The 16587-nt window shown below is 38.4% G+C and overlaps 1 pseudogene; it reads left to right on the top strand.

The window, feature by feature from the left end:
* The first annotated feature begins 464 nt into the window (after window positions 1-464).
* On the top strand, window positions 465-537 carry LOC118760493 (small nucleolar RNA U3; annotated as a pseudogene).
* The last annotated feature ends 16050 nt before the right edge of the window (window positions 538-16587 follow it).

Here is a 16587-nt window from a genome sequence, read left to right as displayed (position 1 = left end):
GTTCGTTTTTCTCCTCATTCTAATCAACTTGTTGTCTTTTTTTTTTTTTTTTTTTTTTTGACAATAGCCTTAGTGGGTATGAAATGACATCTCATAGTGGTTTTTGGATTGCATTTTCTTGGTCATTAGTGATGCAAAACATTTCATGTACTTGTTGCCCTTTGAAGAAATACCTGCACAAACTTTTTGTTCAAGCTATTTGTACAAATTCCTCATAAATTTTGGATGTTAACTTGTCATCAGATGTATGGCTTTTAAATATTTTCCCCAATTTACAGTATGCTTTAAGTGAACAACATACTGCTTTAAGAAATAGCATACTGTTTACAGCATACAGCATATATATATATATATATATATATGTATGATAACATGACTACAATAGTGAAGTAAATTAACACATATTCTGTTATCTTTTTGTGAGAAGAACAAATAAGATCTATTTTTATGAAGAAAATATGCTTAAGACTATGCTTTCAGGGATCATTTCTATAGTCCGTGTCTGGAGAAGTTTCTCTGTGTAGGAAGAAAATACTTTGGTTATCTTAGAACTGTACCTGTGTTGTAATAAAATTTGTTTTCTTTATAGTAATAAAAATGAAAAGTCTGCTTATTAAGCAGAAATCCCGAATATGATGTAGTTTTACACTACTTTCCTCATGTTGTACATTAAACCTTTCAGTTACTGAGACTTAAGAAAGAGGGAAATCCTGTCATTTCCAGCAATATGAATGGACCTGGTAAAGCATAATGCTAAGTGAAATAAGGTAAATGAAGAAATTTAAAAAAAATCATGATCTCATAAGTGGAATCTTAAAAAAGGCAAATTTAAAGAGACAGAATAAAACAGTGGAGCAGACATAGAGGAAATGGGGAGATAATAAGTTGAAGGATCCAACATAAGTTACCTTGTTATTGCAATTGTTTCCTTTGTTGTTGCTGAAGTTTTTTGTTTTGGTGAAGTCTCATTTATTCAATTTTGCTTTTGTAATCTGAGTTTTGTGATGTGCTAGTCAAGGAATTGTTGCAAAGACCTGTTTTCTTCTAAGAAATTTGTGGTTTCCTAAGTTTCCTTTAGGCTTTTAATCCATTTTGAGTTGGCCTTTGTGTATGGTGTAAAGTAAGGATTGAATTTCATTCTGTTGCAAGTGGGTATCCTTTGCTCATCATGTCTTTCAGATCTCTTGGCGAAATCCAGTTGAACTTATCTACATTAATTTTTTTTAGGATTTACTTATTTTTTATTGTGAAATCAGATATACAGAGAGGAGAAGAGACAGAAAGGAAGATCTTCCGTCCACGGGTTCACTCCCAAAGTGACCACAATGACTGCAGCTGAGGCAATCCAAAACTAGGAGCCAGGAGTTTCTTCCGGGTCTCCCACATGGGTGCAGGGTCCCAAGGCTTTGGGCAGTCCTGGACTGCTTTCCCAGGCCACAAGCAAGGAGCTGGATGGGAAGTGGAGCTGCCGGGATTAGAACCAGCGCCCATATGGGATCCTGGTGTGTGCAAGGCGAGGACTTTAGCCATTAGGCTAGCCTTGCAGGCCCTCAGTTTGTTTATGGAATCTATTCTGCCCCACTTGTCTGTCACTTTATACCAGTACCAGACTGCATACTATAGCTTTACAATAAAGTTTTAAATCAAGAAGTATGATGCCTTCAATTTTATTTTTCTTTTTCAAAATTTCACAAGCTATATGGGGTCTTTCATGGTTCTGTATAAATTTTAAGATTATATTTCTACTTCTGGGAAGGATGTCATTAAAATTTTGGTAGGGTATATGTGAAACCTGTACCATGCCCTGTAGTGGATGTTTTGGACAGTGTAGACATTATGACAATATTAATTTTTTCTTATCTCCAAACACAAGCTTTCATTTGTGTTTTCTTCAATTACTTTCACTAGTATTTTATAATTTTTGTTGTAAAAATCTTTACCTCCTTGATTAAATTTATTTCCATCTTCAATTCTTGATGCTGTCATAAGAAGACTGTGTTCTTGATTTTTTCAGCTATCTCATTGTTTGTGTGTAGAAATACTATTGATTTTGGTGGGCATTTTACACAGCTAGGGATGTCCACATCCCACGTTAGAATACCTGGCTCTAGCTCAAGCTCCTCTGCTTCTAATCTCACTTCCTGTTAAAGTGCACTTCAGAGGATAGGAGATACTGGTACAAACACTTGGATTCTCGACAATCCAAGTGGAAGACCCTGACTGACTTTCTGTATTTCCACCTCCAAATAAATGAAAGTAAAGAAATAAATGAAAAATGATGTAATACTACTTAAAATTCTTGGTGGCTTAGATGCTAAGTTTCTGGTTATGATGCCCACAACCCAGGTGAATGTCCTTTGATCTAATTCCTGGCTCTGGCTACTAATTCCAGCTTCCTGCTAATGCAGACCTTGGAGTCAGTGGTGATGTCTCAAGCAATTGAATTTCTCCCCAACAAATGAGATTTGCAAAAGAGATTTGGATAACTTCCCCAGCTCTCGGCTTCCACACCCCACTTCCACTGTGGCCATTTGGAGGGTGGCCAGCAGACAGTTGCTCTTGTTCTTTGTCTCTCTGCCTCGCAAAATGGAATATTGTTTTGTTATCTATGATGCAAAAATATTAAACCCAAAAACAGAACTATCAAACAAAGATAAAAAAACCATAAAGCACGTTGCATTCTCAAACCGAGCAACAGACATAATTTCTTTCTCCCTTTAAAAAGTGTTTTCATTTATTTGAAAGGCACAAAGATCCTTGAAACTATCCGAGCTGGGTCAGGCCACAGCTAGACATACACAACTCCATCTAAGTCTCGCTCATTAATGTCTGGAGCTCAACTACTGAAGCCATCAGTGCTGCTGCCTCTCAGAGTGTGCGTTAGCAGGAAGCTGGAATGCAAAGCAGAGCTGGGACATGGACATGTACCCATGTACTTTAACATCGGTTAAAGATGTATAAAGTAGTTTTTTTTTTTTTTTTAAAGAAACATAACGTAACAGAGAGGGACGAAGGCAGAGAGGTTGGGGGAGAGGGAGAAACAGGAGAAAAAGAGAGAGATTCTTCCATCTCGGATTCACTCCTCAAGTGTCCATAACAGCCAGGTTTTCATCATGCCAAATCCTGAGGTGGTTGCTGTGCTGTGGTGGAACATGAAGTTTATAGAGAAAGTATTTTTAATTATCCTTGGGATCTGAAAATGGACTCATTATCAGTAGAGTAAAAGAAATGCAAGGTAAAACTACCCTGGGAAACAATTTACTTATTAGATAGTCAAAAATTCTTAATTCTGACATTGCACTCTGTTGGAAAATATATGAGGAAAAATGATTCTCATACAATATCATGGAAATAAAATATGGCACAAGTTTGACTTCTTGGGTACCTGCTATGCACATGGGAGACCTCTGGGTCAAGTTTTTGGCTTTTGGATTCAACCTGGCTCAGCCATGATTGATGAAAATATTTGAACAGTGAAACAGCAGTTGGAAGATCTCGCTCAGTCTCCTCCTTCATATGAAGAAAAAATAAATTAAAAGATAAATAGTATTAATTCTATAATATAAATTAAAATATTAAAATTAAATATATAGATAATTTTATGGTCTAAAAATCAAATACATTTGTAAGGATTACATGTATGTATAGGTTTGTTCAGTGAAAATAAATTGTAGTACCAAAAACTGTGTCTATATAAAGGATTAATAAACTTCAAGACATCCATATAATGGAATACCAAACAAAGGCAAAAACAAAAAAGAGAACTCTCTATATGCAATATTGGAAACATCTTGGGGATATTAAATGAAAAGTGTAAGATGTGGCATGATAGATGTTTCATGAAAACACTTGCTTTATAATATAAGTAAATATTTGTGTAATACAGTGACAGTTACTTGTATTTGCAAACAGAAAAACTGGAAAGAGACATTATAAAATAACAGCTTTTACTCTTGATGGGAAATAGGAAGGACTTTGTGGAAAATGGTGGAGGAGATCTTGGAAAGATAAACGGTGAGTCACAGTAAAGACAATGTGTCTAAACCACACTAGAAGTGTTGACAGGTTTGGCTGCAGCACGTGCAGGGTACTTCAGAACTGCTCATGGAATTTAAAGAATTCAAAGGTAAGGGTTTTTTTTTTTAATGAAAAATTGAGATCCATAGTGTGTTTTGCCATATTATCTTTTTCCAGTCATCCAACGATGGGAGTCTGGGATGATTCCATATCTTAGCTATTGTGAATTGCTATATGTGTGGGACTACAGATAACTTTCATATACTGATTTCATTTTGCTTGGGTGGGTCCTTGGCTCAGCCTGACTTAGTCCACTTCCTGTCCTGACAGGAACAGTGAGTGGCCTTGCCCAACCGGTCAACACCCATTCTGGTTTTTATTGTTGGGTGTTACAGCCCAGCCTCACTTGGTCCACACTCTGACACAGCTCTCATATGGTTTAGTGGGAGCTGAGACCTAGCCCAGGTGGAGTGGATATCAATGGGGAGAGGGGAAGAAAACTTGGAGAGGGAGATGGCAAATCCATAGCCTATGGAAGTCTATCATAAAACAATAAAAAAAGATTGAATGCATGAACTTCTTTATTTTGAAAGTCAGAGTTAAAGAGAAAAATAAGGAGAGAAGACAGCAAAATGAGAGCGATCTTTCATCCAATGATTTACTCTTTAGATGGTTGCAGTGGTCAGCACAAGTTCAGTTGAAGCCAGGAGCTTTTTCTAGATCTCCCATGTGGAATGCAGGGGCCCATGCACTTGGACCATCCCATGCTGGTTTCCTGAGACATATTAGCAGGGAGCTGGGTTGGAAGTGGGGCAGCTGAGACTTGGACAGGTGCCCATATGAGATGCCATCACCACAGGTAGTGGCTTTACCAGTAATGCCACTAATGTTCCTTTGACAAAATTGTTGAAAGTATTGCTCAGATGCATTGTGAGTTTGAAGCACTATGGGAAAATGTGCCTCATGAATCCTTTAGAGCATATTCATAAAAACCAATTACAAATTTCACATATATCATTGGCACCTAAATCCTAATTGGTGTATTACAAACTGATTGATCAAGTTTATAAAAAATGGTTGCATTGTTTAATAATCTAGAGAACAATGAAGTAACACTTCATCTCTGAGCTTGTTTATTTATTTCTTTATTCCTTTATTTATTTATTTAGACTAGAAGGGATTGTTGCTTCAAACAGAATCTGTTATAGTTATCTGGGCTGTAATTTGAATGTGTTTTGTTCCCCTGAAGGTTCATATGTTGAGAGTTTTGGATCCCAAATGGCAAAGTTTCTCATATCACTTGGGGATACTGCCCTCACAGAGGAACTAGGTATTTCTTGTGGAACCATAATTTTCTTAAAGTGGTGTTATGAAGGTCTCAACCTGGCATATCCAGCCTCTCCCTGGCTTTCTGTTGGGCAATGTGATTGTTTCCTCTTACACGAACTCTCACCATCTATCATTGTGTGACACATCCAGGACAGCCCTTGTCGGAGGTGAGCTGATGCTCTTGAACCTCCAAAACTATGAGCTTAATCTCTTTAAGCACAGGGTTAACCTGTCTCTTATATTTCATAATAGTGCTGTAAAACTGAATTATGCAATCTATAATGAAGAAAAAATAGAAACAATAGCAGTAACAGTAGGAAAAAGAAAACTCAAAAAATGAGAATAAAAATATCTTTATGGCAAACCTGCCATCAATTTTTATGTTAAGATTGATCACTGCAAGTAGAGTATATCTAATTGTTAAAATACTTTAACATCTACTTCAAACACGAGCAAACATAGCACATACACATAGTATAAAGATATATGTATATATTTCTAATCACCTGAACATTAATCTAATCTCTTTTTTTCAGATACGTCTAATTTGATGCTGTGTTGATCATGAAAATTAGAAATACACACACACACACACACACACACACACACAATTTGGTATGACTGCTCCATTTTCCCTTGCAGAGGACTATGGATTCATGTGTGATGATAGAGAAAAGATAGATAATTAGATTTATGGACCTGCATTTTGCCACTAATATGGCAAATGTTGACTCAATATGAAGCTTCTTTTTAATCAGAATAATTTAGTCATTTTAATTGGATAAAACTCCAATCAGAACACCTCAATAGTCTTTTGGCTCAACTGAGGTGTTGGTCCTTGAAGTATCTGGAGAATTATTTTTTATAATTGTTACTGTATCATCAAAATGCTGTTTTGGAGCTTGTTTAGTAATGTCAGTCTTATTAGTGGCAGTAACTCTGATTTCATTATACATCTAGAAGATTAAAGTGAGTAGACATTATAATTTTTTTTTAAATTAAAGGAAATATCTGGTTTGAGTCAATTTGAGTAGATTACTTTAATTGAAAAGAACTGGTATGCTGTTCCCTTCATTGATGATTAATTTGAGGATGAGACGATGTACCCGCGTTTTCAGTGCATCCTTTTCTTACTGTTAAAAGGCTTCTTTTTAATTTCTTGGTTCCTAAGGTCATTGTACTTCCTGCTAGATGGATTGTTTCACTAGTGAACACCTTAAAGACATGTGCTTCATCAGAAATTAAGTAAATAGAACAGATACAGGAGGTGCTCAGTATATGCTTACTGAATTTAGTTGAACATGTCAAAAACAGTGATTTTCATATATACAACACAAGCAAAATTGTGATTATTTGTGTTTTGTCAAGCCATTCAGCAGACTGTGAGCACCAGAGGTAAGCTTTACTTCATTCAGTTTTCTGAGGCATATGTTCATAATTCCCATACTGACTGAAAAGTAGTGGCTGGAGTTCAGAATGGAGGGTAAGAGTTGAAATTTTTCTGTGAGTAAAGAATAACAAGATTCCAGTCAGGCAGTTGAAAAATCATTTCTGTAAACATTTTTTGAAAGTGGATTTTTGAATGTTATTTTTGAGCAAAATTTCTGAATATGAACTAGAGAATTTACTTAGGGGCAATTATTGTAATGTGGTTTTATAGGAGAAGCACATTATTGCTATTTGAATATTGATGCATTTAAGGATAAAGTATAATGAAATCTGCAACTTATTCTCAAAAGAACTGTAAAAAGTTAAAAATAAAACTATGATAATCAAAGAAAACCATCTCTTTTCTCTCTTATTTCCCTTTCTCTATTTAAATTTATGTGTCTGTATAAGTGCCCGTGTATACATAGATGAAACAAATATAAAAGGTTTAGCAAGTACCTAATTTTTATGGATATTTAGATGTTACTATATTATTGTCAACCTTTATGTTTAAAAATGTTCATAGCAAAAGTTTAAAGAGTTGTTTGGCCTTGTGGGTTAAGGATCCTAAACGGATGGTAGTTCAAGTCCTGACCATTCTGCTTCCAATCCACTCCCTGCAAATGTGTCTGAGAAAACAGCAAGGTACAGCTGGAGTACTTGGCCCTGTGCCACTCACATGGGAGAACCGATGGAGTTGTAAGGGCCTGACTTTTGCACAGCCCAACTCTTGCTATTGTGGCCATTGGAGAAGTGAACAAGTGTGACACATCTCTTTCTCTCTGTCTCTTCACTCTGTCAATCTGAATTTAAGATAAACAAAATTTTAAAATTTATAAAATTTTAAATAAATAAAATTTAAAATAAAATGTCAAAATTGATTTTAAAACTGAGTTGAAAAGAATTAAATTGCTAGTAAAATGGGCTAATAAGTGATGCGTACGTTACAATTAGGATAATACAGATGAGCTCATCACCGTGAAATGAAGGAAACTTCACTAAATCATACAAAAAACACTCATTATGATGTGCCAGGAAGTATTTCAGCAACAACAGTGACCTGGGTTAAATAGATCTTTATTTTTTTTAAGATTTATTTAGTTTTGTTACAAAGTCAGATATACAGAGAGGAGGAGAGACAGAGAGGAAGATCATCCATCCGATGATTCACTCCCCAAGTGACTGCAATGGCCAGTGCTGCACTGATCCGAAGCTAGGAGCCAGGAACTTCCTCCAGGTGTCCCACGCGGGTGCAGGGTCCCGAGGCTTTGGGCCATCCTCGACTGCTTTCCCAGGCCACAAGCAGGAAGCTGGATGGGAAGTGGAGCTACCAAGATTAGAACTGGCACCCATATGGGATCCCGGCACGTTTAAGGCGAGGACTTTAGCTGCTAGGCCATCGCACCAGGCCCTAGATCTTGATTTTTAAACCATTTTTAAAATTTTGTTTTTGATGATGTTTACATAGGTGGGAAACTTAGAAGAATGTAGGTGACACCATTTTCTTATTTCTTTCTTTCTTTCTTTCTTTCTTTCTTTCTTTCTTTCTTTCTTTCTTTCTTTCTTTCTTTCTTTCTTTCTTTCTTTCTTTCTTTCTTTCTTTCTTTCTTTCTTTCTTTCTTTCTCTTAAACTTCTTCCTGTATCTGAAGGAAGGGAAGATATAAGGAGAGAAGCCACATCCAGTCTTCTAACCACCTTAGCACCTGAGTTTGGGGAACGGCCACCCAACATCATCTCAGGGTCTTTGGTGTGAAGCATGCACTGAGAGTTCTGCTCAAGAGGTTTCAATAGTTCAATAGTTCCAAAATGCTGTTTATCTTGCTTATACAACAACGAGGAAATCCTTCAAAGGTCCATTTGCTATTATAGTCCACCCAGATACTTGCTGTCAATGCTTGGCTGGGGTAGGTGACCAACTTGTTTTGCCCTCTTTCTTCTGTTATGGTACCATATGTCCTCTACAGGCACCAATGGACTGCCATATCCCCCATGTGCACATGGGCATGCCATCCACTGTTCTGTCCACGCCACTGAGGATTCCCAGTTCTGAAACACACACTCTGTGATCAAACCACAGATCCTGTGATTTTCCCCATGGCTGGGGTTTTGAGTCCAGCAGTTCAGTGAAGGGGAAACCTTGTTTGAAGCGATCCCAGACATGGCTCTTGTGTGTGCTTAACAATACAGGAGCTGACTCTTTCTGTCCCCCTCATCAGCCTGTGCACACTCTAGTAGTTGCAGTTAGTTGCTGGGTCATTTCTGTCTCCAAGCCCGTCTCCTACTTAAACCGATGGATGTTGTAGCCCAGCCCAACCCTGACCAGCACACACTCAGCCCTCACATTTACCAGTGGAAGCAGCAGCTTAGTAGGAGCGACCCCCCATTAACCCTCACTAGGACCACCACCAGCCCAAGTTCCTGTGCTTGCCAATATGTACAGCAGACTAATCCAGTCTGTCCCACATCCCATTCAGCTCTTGTACATGTCAATGGGTGTTGAAGCCTAGCTCAACCCAACAAACCCCACTATCCTGCCTATACTCACGCCGATGGATGCTACCACCAATCTAGCCATGCCCACCCCTAGTCTTGGTTCTAATGCTCACCAGTGGGAGTTACAACATATCAGAAAGATGCCCACAGTTTCTCTACTGGGCCCACTCCCATTACTGCCTCTTGAACTCTCCAGATGGTTCTGCAGTCTAGTTGAATAGGATTTGCTCCCAGTCCCAGAACTTGCCAGGTGATTCTGTGAAAAAGGCCAGCCAGCCTGCACTTACTCTGGCTTATGCATAGACCATTAGGTAACGGTCAGTTAAATAGATCTCTTCTGATTGAGCTCACACACAGGCCAGCAGATGTTATATCCCTGCCTGTCCAGGTCTGCCCCCATCCCAGTTCTCACATTCACCCGTGAGAGCAGTGGTCCAGCAGCAGAGCTCCTTGAAGCCCCCATTATTGGACTCAGTCTTTTCTCCTCACCTCCCCATCCCCGGGTCTCATGTATATGTTGATGGGTGCCATGACCCAGCCTTGAATGGCCTGCTTCACTTTGGCATTTTGCAGTGAATGCTTTAACCTAGCCTGGCCCAGCCTGCCTCCAGATCCAGCTCATGCTGGTGGATGCTGTAGACATGCCAAGCCCAGTCAGCCCCCAATCCTAGCCCTTTCGTGAACTAGCTGGTGTCGTGGGCCAGCGTGGCCTGTCCTGTCCCTTGTCCTGGTTCTCAGATTTGCTAGTGTGTGTTATGAATTGGCCCAGTAGCTAGATTTGACTCTCATGAATGCCACTGGGCATTGCAACCTGGCCAGTCTACGTTGCTCCCAGACTTGTTTCTTGTGCACATCACGGTCTGTGTCCAGACAAAGGAGTTTCCCAGGCTCCTCTATTAGGTCTCTTTCCAGTAGCAGATCTTGTGCACACCGGTGGGTCCTTGGCCCAGCCTGACTTTGTCCACCTCCTTTCCTGGCAAGAACAGTGACCTTTCCCAAGGAGCCCACACCCATTCTAGTTTTTATTGTTGGGTGTTACGGCCCAGCTACACCTGGTCCACACCCAGACACAACCCTCACATGGTTCAGTGGGAGGCGAGACCTAGCCCAGCTTGTCTTACACTCACCCTGGCTCTCATGAACACTGGTGGGTGCTGGAGTGAAGCTCGGTGTGGTGCGCCCCAGACCCGGTGGACACCCATGCTCAGGGACACTGCAGTTATGTCAAGTCCAAATTGCTGCTCCCATTCTGGCTGTTGCACTCACCAGTGGGGACCACTACCCAACCAGGGTGTTGCCTTAGCTGCCCAACCAGGTCTGGTCCCAGTTACAGATCTTGCATATGACAGTGTTTGCTCTGACCCAGCTTAGCATAACCCCATCCCCTGCCTTGGCCTTTTTTCCATCAGATGCTGTAGGCTGACCTGGCCCGTCCTGCCGTTAGTCCCAACTCTTGCTGGTGAGTAGCCAGGCTGGAGTGCAGGTCATCCCGGGCGAGGCTATCACACATACCAATTTGATAAGCCATGCCTTGGCTGTTGGGAATTATACTTTGATTAACAGGGATTGGAGATATCTTTCCAATATCCAGATTTAAATACTTTTGAAGGTGTACTCAGAAGTGAGACTGCTAGATCATGTGATAGTTTTTCTGTTTTTGTTTTTGTTTTTCGGAGGAATCTTCACATTATTTTGCGTCATAGCTACACGTCTTTACATTTTCTCCAGCAGAGTATGACTATAATTTGCCTGTTACCTTGCCTATTTTTCAAACACATAACAGTCATCCCTGGGGGTTACTGGTGTGGAATAGCGGGTTAAGTCTCTGTCTTTCTGGCATTTATTATCAAGGGCAATTTGAGTCTGGTTGCTCTCCTTCCATTCCAACTTCCTTACAATGGCATGGGAAGCAGTTATGGTGCAAGTGCTTGGACCCCCGACCTATGTAGGAGAGCTGGTTGGAGCTCCTGGCTCTTGGCTTTGAACTGGTCCAACTCTATGTGTCATTCCATTTAGGGAGTGAACCTGCAGATGGACGATTTCCCTCATTCTCCTTCCCTCACTACATCACTGTGCCTTTCAAATCTTTACAAATCTTTAAAAAATTAGCCATCCTACCAAATGTGATGCATTATACTTTGGATTTTCATTTCCATGAAAACTAAAAATGTTGACCGTCTTTTAATATATGTATGGGCTGTTTTTGTATCTTCTTTGGATAAAGGTTTGTTTAAACCCTTTGCCATTTTAATTGAGTGATGGTGATAATAACTTATTAATGAGTTGTAGGAGATTCTCATATTTTCAAGATTTATCATTTTTAAAAGACTTATTTATTTTTACTGCAAAGTCAGATATACAGAGAGGAGCAGAGACAGAGAGGAAGATCTTCCATCCGATGATTCACTCCCCAAGTGACTGCAATGGCCAGTGCTGCGCCGATCCGAAGCCAGGAACCAGGAGCTCTTCCGGGTCTCCCATGCGGGTACAGGGTCCCAATGCTTTGGGCCATTCTCCACTGCTTTCCCAGGCCACAAGCAGGAAGCTGGGTGGGAAGTGGAGTTGCCGGGATTCAAACTGGCACCCACATGAGTTCCCGGCACGTTCAAGGCGAGGACTTAAGCTGCTAGGCCATTGCGCCAGGCCCTCAAAATCTTATCAAGTATATGGCTAGAAAGATTTTCTTCCTCATATAGATTGTGCTATTCTATTAAATGTTTGCTATGCTGTGCAGAAGGTTTTTAGTTAGTTATAGTTCCACTTGTCTACTCTAGCTTCTTTCATTTTTTAAAAAAAGATTTAACTATTTTACTTGAAAGACAGAGTCACAGAGAGAGAGAAAAACAGATGTCTTGCATCAGTTGCTTCACTTCACAAAAGACCTGAGGTGGCCTGAAGCTGGGAGCTAGGAGGTTCCTTTCGGATTCTCAGTTGGGTGCAGGGGTTCAAGCACTTGGGCCATCTTTTGCTGCTTCCTGAGGCACATTGTCAGGGAGTCTGGATTGGAAGCAGAACAGTCAGGACTTGAACCATTACTCCGATATAAGATGCCAGCATTGTGGGGTGGCAGCTTAACCCTCTGAGACACAACACCTTCCTCTCTTATTTTTCTTGCTGAATTGTTCTGACAGAATTTCTAGTGCTTTGTTTACTAGGACTGGAAAGAGTGAGCATCCCTGTCTTGTTCCAAACCTTACAGGAAAAGATTTCAACTTCTCATTATTGTGCATGATACTAGCTGTAGGTTTGTGATGTATTTATTTTATTATGTTTGAGGTACAGTTGAGGTACTTATTTTGTTGTGAGAACTTACCATGAAAAGGTATTGAATTTTGCCAAATACATTTTCTGCATCTATTGAGATCACAACACAGTTTGATTCTATTAAATTGATGTGCCATGTTTATTGAAGTGCATATGATGCAAAACCTTTACATCTCAGGAATAAACTGCCTGACCATGGTGTAAGATCTTCTGAGTATATTGTTGAATTTGTCTGTCGTTTTGTTGATGATTTCTGCACCTATTCCAATTATGGATGTTATCTTGTAATTTTCATTTGTCGTTTTTTTTGGATCTCTGCTCCATAAAATGAAATTAGGCATGTACTTCCTTCTTCAGTTTTTTTGGAAGAATTTGGTATGGATTTTCATTAATTATTATTTAAATGGTTGGTAGAGTTTACCAGCGAAGTCATCTGGTCCTGTGCTTTTGTATTTTAGGAGGTTTTTGACAAGTTATTCAAATGTTATTAATATAGTAAGATTTTCCTTGGAGGTTGTGTGTATCTAGGAATTTATCCATTCCTTCTATACTAACAAATTTGTATATATAACATCACTTATAATATCTCCTTTGTTGCTGAACTTAATGCATGTTCCTTTTTCTACTTAGTTCAACTAAAGGTCTGTTTTGTTTTTTTGTTTTTTTTTCATTTTCGGAAAGCTAGCTAGCTCTTGCTCTTGTTTATTTTTCTATTGTGTTTTATAGTTTCAATTTTATTTATTTTCTTCCCTCTGTTAATGTTGGGCTTAGTTTGCTACTTTTCTGTTTCCCTTGGGTGTAAAGTTAGGATATTTATTTTGAATCTTTTTTGTTTTCCTTTTAAAATTTAATGTGCTTATTTGAGAGAGGGGGGAGAGAAGAAGAGAGAAAGAGAGAGAGAGAGAGAGAGAGAGAGAGAGAGAGAGCATTCATACCACCTAGTTCACTTACCAAATGGCTGCAAAGACTGGAACTTGGCTAGATCTGAAGCTGGGAACCAGGAATACAAGTCAGGTCTCCCATGTGTGACTGGGACTCAGTAACTTGAATCCTTCCTGCTTGCTTATCAGAATCTTCATTGACAAGAATTAGTAGCCACTGTTAGGAATCAAATATAGGTACTTTGACTTGGGATTTGGGGGTCTTAACTGCTGTAAACTAAACACCACATCACTTCCTCCTCATCCTCCTCCTTCTTCTTTTTCTTCTTCTTTCTAATGTGGGCATTTGTAACTATAAACTTCAGGCATATCTCAAATTAAATGTGTAGTGCTTGAGAAGACAAAACCAAACCAAACCAAACAAAAAAGCGAATAAAATTCTATATTACTGATTATGGCCTATTCAATTGTGAAAAGAAAAGGGATGGCAACATTAAATAATACTCATGGAGTGAGTATAAAACACACTTCAGGTGTGATAAAGGTGGGCTCTCATCAATGTAATGATGTCAGTAATTAAAAAAAGAACAGAGGGAAGGAATCTCAACTTGAATGAAACAATTGCAAATGTCCCAAGACAGGAAAAAAATATATTGAGTGCTTCTAGATGTTGAATGATTGAGGTAAGTGTTGTAGCACAACAAGTTAAGCTGCAGCTTTCCACACCTGCATCCCACATTGGAGTCCCTGGGTTCAAGTCTTCCTCTTCTTTTACTCCAGTTACCTGCAAACAAATACACTGGGAGACGGAAGATGCTGCCTTAAGTACATGAGCTCCTGCCACCCACATGGGATAACTAGAAGGGTTTTCTGGCACCTGACTTTGTTGTGGCCCAGGTCTGTTGTGGTCTTTTGGGGGAGTGAATCAGCTTATGGAACTCTCTTTCCTTCTCTCCTCTCCTCTCCTCTCCTCTCCTCTCCTCTCTTTTCCTCACCTCCAAATGAATAAACAAATAAAGATCTAATAGTTAATTACCTTTTATAATGTAGATAGGCCAATTTCAGAGGTAGGGAATTTGTGAAATTGGAATAACATAGTAATGAGCATTTTGAAATGCTCTATAAGTAGAGTAAAAACAGATATGCTGATATGGAGACAAGTATATAAAAAATAAAATGATTTACTCACACCTTGTATAGCACCAAAATGACAAATAATCTGTTAATATGATAACAAAAGCAATATTTAAAATGCTCTGAGGCCTGAAAATTGATCTGCTGTATGACCCAGCAATCCCACTGCTGGGAATATATCCAAAGGAAAAGAAATTTACATATGAGAAAGTGACCTGTACTCCTATATTTAGAGCAGCACAATCTACAATGGCAAAGACTTGGAAACAACATATATGCCTGTGGAAAGAGGAATGTTTCAAGAAATTGTGGTATGTCAATTCTATGGAATACTACCCAGCTATTGAAAAGAATGAAATCCTACCATTTGCAACAAAATTGTCCTAACTAGAGATAATTATGCTCAGTGAAATAAACCAATCCCAAAGGAACAAATGTCATATATTCTCTCTGATGTAATGCAACCTTCACAGAATACAAGGTCAATTGATATATAGGTAAACATACATGTACATATATTCCTCTAGAAGTGTGTAATAGAGACTTCCAAATTCAGATGTAAAGATGCTATGCAATATGCATCTCTACTTCCAAATCAAAGATGCACTCCCAATGAAACTTGACAATAGAATGCAGAACTGCCTGCCATTGTCCATATCTACAATGTCAGAATAAATTTAAATAGTAGAATAATGTACTCATGATTATTTATTATAGTAATATAGGGGAAATCAGTGGGGGGAGAGGACAGGAGGGAAGGGAAATCCCAGAGCACATGTAACTGTATTATAGAATTAAAAAAAAAAAGAAAAAGACCTTTGCAACTGAGCAATAAAGAGACAAATAACTAGAAAAAATGCATTGGGGTAACAGTGAGGTATAACAGGGCATAATTAACGGCATTATTCACTGTATAGTAAAGGTACTTTCTAAACCAATTCTAAAAGTTTGGTAACAGTCATCTGGCTTCTGCAGGTAAATTATATTAATGTTTCCCTGTGGAGAACAACTAGAGTCAAAGAGTATGGTTATTCCTCCCTGAAGATACTAATGGTTTTAAAGGGAAATCAAGCCAGGAAGAAAACAAAAACGCAACATTTAAGCACTCCTGAAAATACTGGAACTGTTTATGGATATAGATATTATCAACGGCATTTTCATTTACACAGGTCAATACATGATATAAGAGGCCGAAACAGACTTTATTGGAAGAAGTTAAATAAATGCAGATTTCATTAATTTTCTTTTATTGTTAACTGCAATGCTTTTCTCATATTTATTCTAACAGCCCAGGGACACAATTAATATAATTAGCCTTCATGGGCATCTAAGTGAATGTATAGACTTTGTGTTATTTAATTTTTCATGTGGTTAACCCATTTCTTTTCTTTTTAGAGTATTAGCAAGACTTATTTCCCTGCTTCCTGTCCTTATATAAAGTGAGATTTTTTTTCCATTCTCTATGATCTGCAGATATTTGGGAGTGAAAGAAAATGTGAAGGGTAACTATAGCTATTAAAAAAAAAAAACGGACAAACTCCACAACACAGAAAATCCCACTTATATTTACCCAAAAAAGGATTTAAAAAAGTGTCTTCAATAAAGACCAAATACTTGCTTTTTGCAGGTCTACTACATTGTCATGGGTATATTCAGTTTATTTGCTTTTCTTTATTTTGTCACAATATTTATTTATGTTTCAGATAGCTGCTACTGTGTAAGAGAGGAAGAGTAGAAAGTATAAGTGATGAGTGAAGAGTAGAAAAACAGTAACAATTTTAAAAGAATATTTTAACTTTTTTCTTGAAAAATATTTTTTCTTGTGTATGTTTTCTAAGCACTTAATTTAATAATTACATTCAAAAATAAAATCAAGAAAAATGATACAGTATTTCATAAAATAGAAGACTATGCAATATAAATAGTTGTCACCAGATGTATAGGGTAACATCATTAAAAAAAAATCATAGGTGTTGTCAACTCCACAGAAAAAGAATGAAAACATCAGAGACTCCCAATTAAAAACTGGGTAAATTTATA

The sequence above is a fragment of the Ochotona princeps genome, chromosome X, assembly GCF_030435755.1.
Source record: "Ochotona princeps isolate mOchPri1 chromosome X, mOchPri1.hap1, whole genome shotgun sequence".
In the NCBI taxonomy this organism is placed as follows: domain Eukaryota; kingdom Metazoa; phylum Chordata; class Mammalia; order Lagomorpha; family Ochotonidae; genus Ochotona; species Ochotona princeps.
Note: the sequence above shows the minus strand (reverse complement) of the source record. Positions and strands in the feature narration are given on the sequence as shown.